Genomic DNA, 15124 nt, shown 5'->3' with positions numbered 1-15124 from the left:
TGTTCTTTTAACTATCAAATTAATCTGGTGATCTTCCCCCCAAAATTGTACTCTTTAGTTCCAGAATTTACATTAAGTATACTACAAACTGTAAATTGGCTATCAAAGTTCAAGATTGTATTTTGGTTCTATTTGGTTGGTTGGTTTTGGGGCCACATCTGCTGGTGCTCAGGCCTTACTCCTGGCTCCGCACTCAGAAGTCATTCCTGACGGAGTTCAGGGGATGTTATAAGGTACTGGGGATCAAACCTATGTTGTGTTATGAAAGACAAGCACTTTACCTGCTGTGCTATCTCTCTGACGCCTAAGGATGTATTTTGTAATTTATAGATCAACTGATAAAATATAATACGCAAACTCCACAACTTAAAAAAAATCAATGAAACTAAGAATAACTTTTCAAAATATAAAGTAATCAGAAGAGCAAGAAATGGGTAAATAAATTTTAGAGACAAATAGAAAGCAAAAGGTATAAATGATAGACCCAATACACAACCATAACAATAGTTAAAGTGTTAATGGCATAAGCATTTCAGTTAAAAGACTGGGATTGGTAAGGGACGGAGTGATAGTACAGTGGGGAGGGCGTTTGCCTTGCACATGGCCGGCCCAGGGTTTGATCCCCGGTATCCCATATGGTCCCCCAAGCACTGCCAGGAGTAATTCCTGAGCATCACCGGGTGTGACCCAAAAAGCCAAAAAATATTTTTAAAAGATTGAGATTGATGATTTTTTTTTCTTTTTTCGGTCACATTCGGCAATGCACAGGGTTTACTCCTGGCTCATGCACTCAAAAATTACTTCTGGTGGTGCTCTGGGGAACTTATGGGATGCTGGGAATCGAACTTGGGCTGGCCATGTGCAAGGCAAACGCCCTACCCGCTGTGCTATCGCTCCAGCCCCAAGATTGGTGATTTTTATGTGTTGAAAAGCCAAATATACTTCACCAAAGAACATACATATAGATGGAAAATAAACATATGAAGAAAATGATCCATATTGCATGTAAATTAAAATAATAAGTGACAATACACATGTTTGAATGGCAAAAACCTGTAACCAAATATTGGGAGAATGTGGAGAAACAAGAATTCATTTATTGCTGGTAGGAATCCAAATGGTACAGTCTCTTTGGAAGACAGTTTGGTGTTTCTTACAAAATTAAAAACACTTTTTTTTCGGGGCTGGAGCGATAGCACAGTGGGTAGGGTGTTTGCCTTGCACGCAGCCAACATGGCCAACACAGGTTTGATTCCCAGCATCCCATACAGTCCCCCGAGCACTGCCAGGAGTGATTCCTGAGTGCATGAGCCAGGAGTAACCCCTGAGCATCGCCGGGTGTGACCTAAACATCAAAAAAACAAAAACAAAAAAACCCACTTTTTCCTATAACCCAGCAATTGCATTCTTATATACACAGAAAAGGTGGGAATGATGAACAGAAATGTTGCACATGGAATTCGTAGCAGCTTTATTCATAATTTCCAAACTTTTGAAGTAACCAACATGTCATTTAGGAGTGAATGGATAAGTATATATTGTCACTGTGACTGTCATCCCATTAATCATCGATATTTACTCGAGCAGGCACCAGTAGCGTCTCCATTTGTCCCAGCCCTGAGATTTTAGCATCATAGACTTTATGCTCTCTCTCCACGGATGCGGCATGCCAGCTGGACGTCCTTGGACATAATGGTGATGTGCTTGGTGGGGAATGTGCAGAGGTTGGTGTCCTCGAAGAGCCCCACCAGGTAGGCCTCGCACGCCTCCTGCAGCACCATGATGGCCAACCTCTGGGAGTGCAGGTCGGTCTTGAAGTCCTGTGCAATCTCGTTCACCAGCTGCTGCAACAGCAGCTTGCAGATAAGCAGCTTGGTGGACTTCTGGTAGCCGCGGATCTCACATAGCGCTACAGTGTCAGCCAGTAGTGGCGTGGCTTCTTCACGCCACCCATGGCTGGTGTGCTCTTGCGGGTCGCATTGGTGGCCAGTTGTTTGCGGGGCACCTTCCCGCCCATTGACTTGCGCACCGTCTGCTTAGTACGAGCCTTCTTGTTCTTCCCAACTCAGCTGGAGACTCCTTCAGGGGTAAGGAAATGAGGCCCATTTTAGCTACTGTTGTTGGCATATTTGGTGTGTCATGGGTGGCTTGCCAGGCTCTGCCATGCGGGCTGGATACCCTCAGTAGTTTGCCAGGATCTGGTGGGGAAAGGAGATGGAGGCTTTAGGGGGTGAGCTCTAATCATCCCTGCAGGTGTTCCCAGTCTAGGAAATGTAAGCTCCTGGTGACCAGCCTGCTGTAATAATTTGTACACTGACAACACGCACCTGCCTGTGTCTCTGGGCAGTGCCTGGGGCATCTGTGGCCTCAGGTTGATCTTCTTGAGGTGGATGGAGTGTGCCCGGAGGTCGCTGAATAGCTGGCAAAGCAAGATCCCATTGTATAGGGTCTGTGCCAGGTCGAATACCTGTGCCAAGTCCCAAGTATAAGTTTATATTATATGCAGGGTTAATAAATAAAATATCAAGGCATAAAATGACAGGCAAGGGGCTAGAGTAATAGTACAGAGGGTAGGGCATGTGTCTTGCTCACAGTTGACCTGGGTTCTATCCTCAGCACCCCATAATGGTCCCCAGGGCCTCTGCGAGGAGTGATCCTTGAAACAGATCCAGAAATAAACCCTCAGCACTGTCAGGTGTGACCCAAAAGCCAAAAAGGAAGCAATAAATAAAATGATAGGCAAGAATTCTAAATGTATGTTATTACAATCTATCTGAAAATATTTTCAACAAATCTGTCTGAAAAGCAACCCAACAAATCTATCTGAAAAGGTTGCACACTGTAGGATTTCAACTATAGAATATTCTGGAAAAGGCAGAACTATGGAAAATGTAAAAATAACACTTTATAGCCAGGGGATAAGGAAGGATAAATAGGCAGAGAACGAAGTCTTGTATGTTCTTCCAATGGGCGTGCACATATCCTTATTTAAACACCGTGATTCACAAAGTTGCTCATAATATAGCTGGTTCAGTCATTCGATGTCCCAACACTAATCCCACCACCAAGACCTTCCCTCCACCAGTGTCCCAGTTTCCCTCCCACCCTCCATGCCTGCTCCTTAGCAGGCACGAGCAACTTTATTTCATATTGATAGCTACAACAAAATAGCAAGTGGAGTTATAAAAATTAGATCAATAGCCATCGATTTGTGATCATTGTTAGTGCTCACAGTGGTGTAACTAATGCCATTGTCTGAGCATTTGCTGCACTGGTTGTTGCTTCTGTGCTACTGTTTTCATGCATTGAACTTGGTGAGCTTCTGTGAAACTCTCTCATCAAAATTGCTACAATCCTAGTGCGATGTCAGTACTGTGAAATGTGGAGGTGTCGTGTTTTCGGGTGCACACCCCAGGAGCTTGGAGACTTGGTAGCTGGCAGCTGGAGGAGGTTCCATCCCAGAGCAGAGCCTCTCCTCCGCAGAGGATGTTGTGGGTGGGGTTAGTGCGGGGCCAACCCAGGTGGGAATAGGTTTCGTGCCTTGGTCTGTTCCCCCTGGCAGCCCAGTGGCCGCCATCCTCCAGGGGCCACTGGACAGTCAGGCTTGGTCTTGCATTGATGAGAACACACATGGGCTCACAGGATGGGGGTGGAGCTGGCTCTTTCCTCCCCACCCCAACGAGACCCCATGTCGCCACCCATGAATGGCCTCTATGGCTCCTGATCAAGCTGCTTAACAGCCATGATCCCAAAGACTCAGAAACAAATCTCACAATCCAGCAGCTTTTGGCAGAAATGCGTCCGGACCCCGCAGTAGATTACTGTCGCCGGGCCACCCCAGGGGGGAAAGGGTGTTGTTCCTCTGCCTGCTCCCCCTAGGTGATTCGGTGGCCACCATCCTCCGGAGGCCACTGGACAGTCAGATTTGGGCCCTCAGTGACGAGACACATGGGGCCTCACGGGATGGGGGTGGAGCCGGCCTTTTCCTCCCCCTCCCAACAAGACCCGGAGCAGCCGTCCATGAAGGGCCTTTCTAGCTCCTGATCAAGCTGCTTAATGGCCATAATCCCAGAGACTCAGGAACTAATCTTGGAACCCAGCAGGTTTTGGCAGAAATCCCTCCATATTTAATTGTTAAAATTTCAGAATTTCAAAATCACATGGCCCAACTGCAGCCACGCGACATCATATGTTATTCTTAACCAGCAATAGAAAACAAATTGTCTACTGTTGCCTTTTCAGCAGATCCAAGTGTTGGGGTAAAATCCCAGATAATAATGGTGGGTCTGGTGTCAAAATATTGAATGTGATCAAAGTAGAGAGAGAGTAATGTGGAAATCATCTGCCCCACAGGTAGGGGTAGGGTGTGAGACGGGGGTATACTGGGGTTGTTGGGGGTGGAGAATGGGCACTGGTGAAGGTACGGGTGTTTCATTGTATGACTGAGACTTAGACCCAAAAGCTTTGTAACTGCTCTCATGGTGATTCCATAAAGAAAATTATAAAAAATGAAAAAAAAAGTAAGGTGGAGTTCATGCCCAATTCAATCAGCTAATCAGTGGCTGAATAAATAGCAGTACTCCTACATAAAAAAAAAAAAATAAAGAGCCCTTCTGTTTTGTTGTTGATATATTTTTTAATTTATTTTTTTGTATTTCTATTTTTAACTGAATCACTGTGCAACACAGTTACAGAGTTATTCATGCTTTAATTTCAATCATACAATGTTTGAGGACCAATCTTTTTACCAGTATAATAAATTAATCTTGGAAATTTATTTCATTCTGATATAGCCACTCTGGCCTTCTTGTGCATGCTATTTACATGATAGAAATTTTCTATTTTGTTTTTATGTGTTTATATATAAGCATGCTTTTATATTTCAAGTATATGTTATTTATTTATTTACCTTGGTCCACACCCAGCTGTACTCAAGGCTTACTCCTGGCTCTTTGCTCAGGGATCACTCCTGGTGGGCTTGAAGATCATACAGGGTGCTGGGTATCAAACGTATCAAACTTGGGTCAGCCACATGCAGAGAAAGAGCCCTACCTACTGCACTATTGCTCCAGCCCCAACAGACTTATTACTATAACAGCTGTAGGCTCATTCTTAAGTGGAATGGGAATCTCCCAACTGTGCAGTCTTCCCTCTAAGGACATCCCCGCATGAATGGCACATTTATTATAACTGCCAAACTTACAGTGGTAGAGCATTATCACAGAGTCTAGAGTTTACATTAAAATTTGCTCTTGGTATTATACGTTCTATGAATTTTGACAAATATATCACAAGTATACACCATTGCAGTATTATACAGACAGGTCTAACTCTTTTATTTTTTTTATTTTTTTTTATGTAGGAATACTGCTATTTATTCAGCCTTGATTAGCTGATTGAATTGGGCATGAGCTCCACCTTTACTTTTTTTTCATAATTTTATTTATTTATTTTCTTCTTATATTTATTTATTGAATCACTGTGGGAAAAGTTACTAAGCTTTCAGGCTTAAGTCTCAGTCATACAATGATCAAACACCTCTCCCTTCACCAGTACTCATTTTTCACCAAGAACCCCAATATACCCCCTCCCACCCCTCCCAATGTCTGTGAGGCAGATGATTTCCACTTAACTCTTCTCTACATTGATTACATTCATTATTTCGACAAGAGATGCACCATTATTGTTTAGAATTTCCCTCCCAACAATCATAATTGCTGAAAAGGCATTGTGAAATACTTTGTTTTCTATAGCTAATTATGAGAATTATATAATGTCACATGGCTGCAATAGTGGCCACACGATTTTGAATTTCTGCAAAGAGCCAGATAATTACGAGATTGGTTTCTGTGCGCCTGGTATTATGGCTGTGCCAGAGAGCCACTCGGGGGCAACTTGTGACCTCGGTAGAGAGAGAAGGACAAGCCAGTACCGTCCCCATTCCCATGAGACTACAGTTGCCCCGTCACTGCTGGTTCATACCTGGCTTTCCTATAAGCTCTTAGGCGGCAGCCACCTCAGATTAGTACAGTGATTAGGAAGATTAGGACAGTGGGTAACACACTTGCCTTGCACACAGCCAGCTGGGTTTGATCACTGGCACTGCAAATAGCCCCCGGAGCCCACAAGGAGTGATTCCCGAGCACAGAGCCAGAAGTAACTCCTGAGCATCACCAGGCATGACATAAAAAGGCAAAACAAACAAAACCAAACAAAAACCCAAACGTTCCAATAAAGTCCTTACTAATTCTCTGTTGAATCCTATCAAACATTTAAAGAAGAAATAATCCCAGTCTTACAAAACTCTCAGAAAATTAAGGAGGAAATACTTACCAGTCCTTCCTTCCTTCCTTCCTTCCTTCCTTCCTTCCTTCCTTCCTTCCTCCCTCCCTCCCTCCCTGCTTCCCTCCCTCCTTCTCACTCTCCCTCCCTCCCTCCTTTCATTCATTCCTTCCTTTCTTCCATTCTTTCTTTCCTGGCTGTACTCAGCACTTACTCCTGGCTCTGTCCTCAAGGGTCACTCCAGGGATTGAACCTGGGTCAGCCTCCTGCAAGGCAAACCTGCTCTACTATGTCTCAGGCCCCTTGCAGGTTCATTTTATGTTCATATTATTGTGATTCTAAAACCAGAAGAGGACATCTTAATTTAAAAAAATAATTCACTTCCCCAAATAACCCCTAAGCTACAGACTGATTCTCTCATGAATATAAAGCAAATATCTCAACTAAATGTTAGTGAACAAATATAATAGCATATAGAAATATAATTATGCATCATGCCATAATGACAACGCCAACTTGGTTTAACAACTTAAAACCAATGTAAATCAGCTAATAGAATATAAGGGGGAAAACAGTATGATTGTTTCAAAACAAAATAAGCATTTCTCAAAGTTCAACAGTCTTTCATCATTAAAAATAACTCTCAGCAAATTATTAACTTTAAAAACTTCCTCAACTTGATTAAAGACATCTATAAAATCTAACCACTAATACCATGTTTACTACCTACGATCAGGAAAGAGGCAAGAATGTTACCTCCCACTACTTTCATTTCCTGTCCTACAGGAGTCCCTAGCCACGGCAGCACATCAAGGGGAAAAAACAAAGATACGGGTAGCCGGAGCGCTTGTACAGCGGGAAGGGCACTCGCATTGTATGCTGCTGACGAGGGTCAATCTCTGGCACCATATATGGTCCCCAAAGACTGCCAGGACTGATCTGTGAGCACATAGCTAGGAGTAAACCCTGTGCACCGCCTGGTGTGGCCCCAAACTAAAAGGAAAGCAAATAAACAAAAAAGATGTTCCGTTTATTTTCATTTCATTTCATCATCCTGTTAATTGTCGATTGCCTCAAGCAGGCCCCAGTAACGTCTCTTTCATCCTAGCCCTGAGATTATATTCACGGCTCTTTAGGAGAATGAGACCCATCATTGTTACTGGTATTTGGCATATTTGGTAGGCCACGGGGAGTTTGCCAGACTCTGCCCTGTGGGCAGGCTACATTCGATAGCCTGCAAGTTTGTCCAAAGTAGGAATGAGATAATAAGATGTCATAAAGAAAAGTTCTGATAAGATGTCGCGCGGCCGCATTTGCAGCCGCGCGGTTCCGGGATCTGGATTTTATAGTCTCTGAGTCTTGGCCGCTGATGGGATTACACGGCGCCAGGGGGCCAGGTGGTGGGTGTGACCCCCGCCTACTGGAATTTGGAGGATCTGGGTGGAAGATGCTCGACTCCAATTCGAGTAGGCTTGGAGGTCTCGGCCCCGGAACCCGCGTGGCTTTGTCCCTCTGCCAGTACCTTCATGTGTGCGGAGAGTGGTCTCGGCATGGTGGTGGCTGGTCCTGGAGGTCTTCGGCTGCCGGAGCCCCGGTCGGGGCGGGGAGGAAAGCTCGACCCGCTCCCCTCCAAGGGGTCCCGGCGAGGGACACCCAGGCGTGGGGGCAAAAGACTGTTACAAGTACGAGCCCTTGTTCCGTTTATAAAGTAAGAAAAAAAAAATAGTCTTTATTTGGGAACCGAATAAAACTCCATGGTAGAGTTTAAGTACGTGTGAAGCCCTGGATTCAACTCCCGGTACCACCAAAACAAACTTTATTTGTAAAAACCCTGAGGAACCTCTCTCCATCCCCACTCCACCTCCACACACGCACAGAGGCTCCAGCACTAGCTATTAGAATAAATAAATTTGTCAAGTTTATAGGGCTGGAGCGATGGCACAGCGGGTAGGGCGTTTGCCTTGCACGCAGCCAACATGGCCAACCTGAGTTCAATTCCTCCGCCCCTCTTGGAGAGCCTGGCAATCTACCGAGAGTATCTCGCCCTGCATGGCAGAGCCTGGCAAGCTCCCCGAGATGTATTCGATATGCCAAACACAGTAACAAGTCTCACAATGTTACTGGACCCGCTTGAGCAAAATCAATGAACAATGGGAGGACAGTGACAGTGTTATAGGACAATGTGGCAAACTCAAATGCATTTCTACTTACTGACTACCAACCCTGAGAAAACTAAAGTATCAGGCTAGGAACATCCTTTGCCTGGAGGAGGCTGGTTGGGTGGGGGAGGGGGACTGGTCCTCACCACAGAGTCCTGAAGAATCCTAGGAGTGTTTCTTAGTCCCCACCACAAGCAGCCTCTGAACTCTCCTAGGTGTGACCTGTGATTCCCACCCCCCTAAAGAAAGCAAAGTTAGGGGCTGGAGTGATACCACAGTTTGCCTTGCACGCGGCCGACCCGGGGTTCGATTCCCGGCATCCCATATGGTCCTCTGAGCACCGCCAGGGGCAATTCCTGAGTGCAGAGCCAGGAGTAACCCCTGTGCATCACCAGGCATGACCCAAAAAGGTTGGAGAGATAATATTGAGGGTAAGACATTTGGCTTCCATGAGGCTGACCTGAGTTTGATCCCCAGCATCCCATATTGTCCTCTGAGCCCCACCAGGAGTGATCTTTGAGCCAGGAGGAAGCCCTGAGCATTGCCAGGTGTGGCCCCAAAGCAAAAGCAAACAAAACCCAAACATAAAAAATAAACAAAAGTATATAAGATTATGTGCAATACATTTCTGTTGAAAATATAAACCATTAAGTTATAAAAACAATAGTTTATAAACTATAAAAATTGGGGCCAGAGAGATAGTACAGTGGGCCCCTAGGGCCCTTGCCTTGCACACGACAAACCTGGCTTCGATCCCAGGCATTTCATATGACCCCACCCCCACCCCCCAAGCACTGCCAGGAATAATTTCTGAGTGCAGAGCCAGGAGTAACCCCTGAGCATTTGCTGGGTGTAGCCGCAAAACAAACAAAATGAAGGAAGACATACATAGAGTACTATGCATCATTCATGGATTGGAAGTCAAAATCATGAAACTGGAAATCTCCCTTGAACTACTCAATACGTTATTGTGCTTCCTGTGGAAATCCAAAGTGGACAGACACGGAGTGATAGCACTCATTTGTAAGAGATAAGGACGCCTCGTAGGGAAATAACTAATGCCACTGTGTGAGGAGGGAAGAGAGGACAGGGAAGGGACCACAACAGCAATGAGAGAGGATGAGAACTGGGTGCTGGAAAGAGGGAAAGCATGATATTCTATCAGTAATATCACTGTAAAACCACAGTACCTAAAAGGAAAAAGAAAAAAAAGTGCCTGCCATAGAAGCAAATTGCGGGGGTCGGGGCACACTGGGGCATTGGTGGAGAGCAGTGGACATTGGTGAAGGAAGGGACTAGTGCTCCAACACTGCAAGCCTGTAACTCAGTCATAAATCACTTTGTAACTTTGTAATTCATAGTCATTTAATTAAAAATTAATTTAATTTTTTTTAAGTTTGCGAATGTCCAAGGCATAGTCTCCTCCTGAGGCCAATGGATGTGTCCCAAGAAACACACACACACACACACACACACACACACACACACAACAAAGAAACATTTTATTACCTGATTTCAAAAACAATAAGTAACTCTTGAATAATGCATGCACACACAAACACAACAAAGAAACACTTTGTTTCCTGATTTCAAGAACAGCATGTAACTCTTCAATAATACATGCATACATAGTACTGTCTGTCCATGCATACAGAAACACAACAAAGAAACATTTTGTTTCCTGATTTCAACAATAATATATGTTCTTGAAATTATTAATCTTTATCTCTTGGTTTATGAAATGGCAATAAAATAATCCTCCCGAGAGGACAGAGAGTACAACTCTTGAGATAAGCAGGTGACTTTTCAAGGTGGCTTTTCCAGGAGGAGAAAGGCCACACCCAGTGATGCTCAGGGGTTACTCCTGGCTCTGCTCTCAGGAATCACTCCTGGTAGGCTCAGGGGGCCATGTGGGATGTTGGGGATCAAAACAGGGTTGACCACATGCAAGGCCTACCTGCTCAAGCTTCGAAAACTGGCTATTTTGAAGAATCATACTCATTTGGAATGATTGCTTGCATGGATATAAGCATTACCGTCAAGATAACCCTGGGTTTAAATACTAGATACAAAAAATACTTACCTCCCTAAACCTTAGTTTTTTCATCTCCTAGTGGGTTGCACAGAGAAAAATTTAAAGAAGTAAAGCATAAAGGCTACAGCTAGCCTACCCTTGGTTTGGATTCTGGGACTTCCTTCTTCTTGTTGTCGTTTTAAGCTATGTGGTCTGGGTATGTTTAACTATTCTTTGCCTTACTATTTCACCTGCACAAGGACCCAGCTTTGATCACCTGCACTGTGGTCCCCAGAGTATCACCCAGTGTCTCGGAGTGGAGCCATCAGGCCTGATTGGCTGAGGATCATTGGGAACGACCCCAGGCTCCCCGAGTACTACTAAACAGCCCCCCATCCCCTGACACTAAAAAAGGTGACTACCCATGGGGCAGAAGAGGTGGTACAGCAGGTAGGGTACTTGCCTTGCATGTGACCAGCTCGAATTTGATCCGCAGCACCACATAAAGTCTCCAGGGTGCTTCCAGGATTGATCCCTGAGCTCAGAGCCAAAAGCAAGTCCTGAGCAGTCCCGAGTGTGGACCCCAAACAAAACCACACCAACAGAAGTAACCACCCAAAAGGTGTTTGTGAACAGTAAATGGATGTATTGATAGAACTAAAATGCTTAAAAAGTGTTCAACAGTATTACCTACTCTGATTATCACTTTCCTCTGTTAGGAGGACTAAATGTCAATAGTTTTGTCAACCACCAAGCATTGTGCCTGATATCCAGAAATGTCAGCTCCTATCTCTCTAGAGATTACAAAAGCATTCATTCTGTTGGTCAAGTTTGGCAGAACTGTTTTTTGGGGTGTGGGGTTTGTTTGTTTGTTTGATTCCCAAGAATTGGGCAGATTCCCGAGCAGTGCTTGAAGACCATGCAGTATCTGGAGTGAACCTGGGGGTCTCAGCATGGTGGGCCTGGGTTCTCAAGCTCTGTGAGATATTTCCCAGAACCCTGATGGTAGAATTTGAGATTCAAGAGTATATTTTGCAATCTGGGGCACGGGTGGGAGAATCTTGAATTGCCTTTACTATTTTTTCAATGTCTGAAAACCATCTCACATATAGCATTATAATGTGCAAATGGAAATCTTAATGTTAGATTTCTGCTCTTAGACTCAGTCATAGGCTATATATCTCCTTTAGCGCTGGCCAGCCTTCACGTGCTCAAGTTCGCTGACCCAGGGACTGCAAAATGAAGAATACAGCCCTCCGCTATGCTCTCTCACTCTTACTCTCTCTCTCCCATTCTCTCTCTCTCTCTCTTTCTCTCTCTCTCTCTTTCTCTCCCCTCCATATTAGACAAATTCAGCGGGTAGGGTGTTCGCCTTACAAGCGGCCAACATGGCCGACCCGAGTTCGATTCCTCCGCCCCTCTCAGAGAGCCCGGCAAGCTACCGAGAGTATTGGATATGCCAGACACAGTAACAACAAAGTCTCCAATGGAGACGTTACTGGGCCCGCTCGAGCAAATCGACGATCAACGGGAGGGCCTTTACCTTTACCTTTACCTTTACAGGATATCAAAAAATAACCCCAAAATTTTCATCTCTCTTTATTCTGTGATTGGGGCTATAATTGCATGCCTGGTGGTTTTACGGATATCCCCACCTCAGTACTAGGGTTGCACATAGCAGTGCTCAGGAGACCATGTGGTTGAACCCAGGCACTCAGCATACAAGGCATGGGCCTCGCTCATTGAGCTAGACTTCTGCACCTTTCTTCTGTAATTTGGGAGAGGATAGGGAGTTGGGTCACACTTCACTGAGCTCAGAGGTTATTTCTGCCTTTCAACTCAGTAGCAACCCCCCCTCCCCCCCACAACCCGTGATGCTCCCGGGTGATGCTCAAAGAACCACCATGTGCAAAGCCAGAGTCTCAAGCCAAGACTGACAAGAGGCAAAGCCTTGACTCCTGAACTATGTCTCAAGCTGCTTAATCTGTAATTTTTAAATTAACAATGAAACAATTCTTATCTTCATTAAGAATACTTCTTACAGGCTGGAAAGAGAGTGCTGTGGGTAAAGTGCTGTGCACTCAGTCCACCTTACTACACAGTCCACATATGGTCCCCTCAGCCCTGCCGTTGTGACTCCTGAGCACAGAGACAGGAGTAAACCCTGAGCACCACCAAGTGTTGTCCAAAACCAAAATTTTGATTGATTTATTTTGTTATTTAGTTTTCTAATGGGCTGGAGTGATAGCACAACGGGTAGGGTGTTTGCCTTGCACGCAGCTGACCCAGGTTCAATTCCTCCCCGCCCCACCCCCCTCATCTCAGAGAGCCTGGCAAGCTACCGAGAGTATTTCGCCTGTATGGCAAAGCCTGGCAAGCTACCCGTGACGTATTTGATATGCCAAAAACAGTAACAACAAGTCTCACAATTTGTTGTGAGATGTTACTGGGCCCCGCTCGATCAAATCGATGAACAATGGGAGGACAGTGCAGTGCTACAGTGTAGTTTTTTAGTGGAAAGAATGAACAAGAAGAATTTTAAAGTAGGAGCCCTAAGATGAGGTTGGCATGGGGCCATGGTCTTTTCTTCAGTAGGGGAAGTTGCAGCCAGCTGGTCTCTGACACATAAAAATGGGGCCTTGGCCCAGCTTCCAAAGGAAGAACAAATCATTATATGTTGAGAGACATGTGGTCAACCCAGGTTTAATCCCTGGCATCCCATATGGAGTGATCCCCGAGTGCAGCGCCAGGAGCAACCCCTGCGCACTGCCAGATGTGGCCCCCATAGCACCTCCCAAATAAAAAGAAAAAAGGAAGAAGAGCTTGAGAATGGTTGCCCAAACCCCAAGTTTTAGAGTAACAACATCTGCTAACCAAGCACAAACATCTGCACTGATGGGAGGAGGATGAAAGAGGCATTTGAAGATATGAAATCAGGTGACAGAATAGATACTTACTCAGGATAAAGACGCTTCGAAAGTAAAGTTCTCTCAAAAGAATTTCATCTGAATGAGAATGGTGATCCATCTTTCGAGGTCTACTGAAATCAAAGAGAAATCTGGAAAGGATTTGACAAAACATTCATGTCAAACGCAGAACAAAGCCATAAGGAGAGAGAGCAGAAGGAAAGTTTCTTCACAGGGTTGGACTGACTGTTCTCATGCAAGCGCTAGTGAGGTTGGTGAGGGCTCAAAGGCGATGCTGGTCAAACCCATGACAGGCCTTGATGAAGGGAAGAGAGATGACGGAAAGCCACAAGGAGCAAGGATGACTGGAAGATTCTGGTGAAGAGGGGACAAGAATGAAGGTGAAGATGACAGTGAGGGAGAGAAGGCGACAGATGGAACACTGATGGATTCCTATCTTTTAAGCCCCTGGGAGCAAGTCGCTGTCTTTTTGCTTTTCTTCACCTACCATTCTTGTGTTCAGTCACCTTGCCCCGGCTGCTGCTGTTTGGGGCTGCACCCATGCGAGCTCAGGGCTTACTCCTGCTGGGTCTGTGCTCAGGCATCACTCCTGGCAGGACTTCGGGAGACCATATGTGGTGCCAGAGAGTGAACTGGGGCTGGAAGCATGCAAGGCAACTGCCCACTCTGCCATCTCTCCAGCACTTAGTTATCTTATTTTTGAGGTCTTTTTTTTTTTATCTTATCCCCACCATGGTTCTGAACTTAATTGGGGAAATATACCTTGAGCAGAATGGAGTATCAAAAATAGGTCCCCTAGAATATAAAGTAACAAAATATGAGATTAATACCCAAGAATAGCTGAGATCAGCACCAGGAGGATTACTCCATAGCTTAGAGGCCAGCCAGGCATTCTAGGGGAAAGGGCAGCTCAGATAGAGAAGGGAGCACCAAATAAAGGGTGTTTGGAGGATCCTCCCAGGAGGGGAGATGCATGTCGAAAGTAGACTATGGACTGAACATGTTTGCCACTCAATGCCTCTTTTGCAGACCACAACACCCAAAAGGAGAGAGAGAACACAGGGGATTGCCCTGCCACAGAGGCAGGGTGGGATGGGAGGGATGGGGGTGGGAGAGATATTATCCATGGTGGTGGGAAATGGGCATTGGTGGAGGGATGGGTATTTGTTCATTGTATAATCTAAACCCAAACACAAAAAATTGTAAGTCTACAACTGTACCTCATGGTGTTTAATAATAATAATAATACATTAACTAGGGAATACAAATAAATAAATAAATAAATAAATAAATAGGTCCTCTAGGGGCTGGAATGATAGCACAGCGGGTAGGGTGTTTGCCTTGCACGCAGCTGACCCCGGGTTCGATTCCCAGCATCCCATATGGTCCCCCTGGAGCATCACCAGGAATAATTCCTGAGTGCATGAGCCAGGAATAACCCCTGTGCATCCCCGGGTGTGACCCAAAAAGCAAAAAACAAACAAACAAAAAAAATAGGCCCCCTTGGGCTGAAGTGATAGCACAGTGGGTAGGGAGTTTGCCTTGCTCACCGCGGACCCCAGGTTCTATCCCCAGCATTCAATATGGCCCCCCACTCCCAGCCCCCGTCAGGAGTAATTTCTGAGCGCATGAGCCAGGAGTAACCCCTGTCCATCGCTGAGTAACACCCCCCAAAAAAGTAGGGGGAAAAAAGTTGTCCCCCAACCCTTGGTGCGGAACAGACAGTACAGCGGGGAGGGCTT

At 45.4% G+C, this 15124-nt stretch overlaps 1 pseudogene; it reads right to left on the bottom strand.

The window, feature by feature from the left end:
• Positions 1-1640: 1640 nt before the first annotated feature.
• On the bottom strand, positions 1641-13924 carry LOC130026005 (histone H3.1-like; annotated as a pseudogene).
• Positions 13925-15124: the final 1200 nt, after the last annotated feature.

Source organism: Sorex fumeus, unplaced genomic scaffold (assembly GCF_029834395.1).
Source record: "Sorex fumeus unplaced genomic scaffold, SorFum_2.1 ptg000033l, whole genome shotgun sequence".
NCBI lineage: Eukaryota > Metazoa > Chordata > Mammalia > Eulipotyphla > Soricidae > Sorex > Sorex fumeus.
The sequence above is the reverse complement of the archived record's forward strand: the minus strand, read 5'-3'. Positions and strand labels throughout refer to the sequence as shown.